We start from the raw sequence: 819 nt of genomic DNA, 5'->3' as shown, positions 1-819 counted from the left end.
TTTTTCCGATAAAATTTTTTTCTCAAAGCCTAAAGTATTCTTCATGCTCCTGATAATAATAGACACTTTATCGCCGTACACAATTTCCTCTCTCACTCTTTCTCTCTTAAATTGTTTAAACAAGCCCTTCTATATTTCGCGCCATAATCGTTAAGAAAATATCCGCTCATGACGACGTCGCGTCGTCGACAAAATCGTTTTGAAAACAATGTTCGATAAACAGCGGCGAGCGGGATAAGTCCGGGGGCTATTCCGCTACTGTGAAATGGCGAATTAAATTGTCCGAGCTTTTGCTCGTGAAGGAAACACGAAGAAAACGCGCGCCGTCGTCGTCGTCGCGAGCGAGCTCCCGCACTCGCCGCATCGCCAAAGAGGTCGCGGAGTCGGTATATAGTGCAGCCCGTTCGCTCGTTTATAGAGTTAAGTATCTCTGAATTGTGCGAGAGGAATTTCCTGTCGAAGTGGCGTGGAGTATCTCGTTCTTCTTTCTCTCTCTCTCGTAAATCATGCCGCGAGTAAAGCGTACACGGTTTGTTCGTGATTCTCTCGCCGTACTTAAGCTCGCGATTGACTTCTATGAATGGTCGTTTGTGAAACGGTATAACGAGCGCCGCGCGCGTGCGGGAAACGCACACACGATGATAATCAATCCGTGTAACAATTTTTACGATGTTATTCCATCGCGCTTCTCGTGTAAGCACTGAGAGAAAAGTTTAGTATGAACAACCAAAATTTTGTTACTGATACCAAAACTATGTGTTGATATGTGACCAACTAAACTAACATGTCGATATTAATTCGTTGATTTTAAGAGCACAC

The sequence above is a fragment of the Wasmannia auropunctata genome, unplaced genomic scaffold, assembly GCF_000956235.1.
Source record: "Wasmannia auropunctata unplaced genomic scaffold, wasmannia.A_1.0 LD336051.1, whole genome shotgun sequence".
Lineage (NCBI taxonomy): Eukaryota > Metazoa > Arthropoda > Insecta > Hymenoptera > Formicidae > Wasmannia > Wasmannia auropunctata.
The sequence above is the reverse complement of the archived record's forward strand: the minus strand, read 5'-3'. Positions refer to the sequence as shown.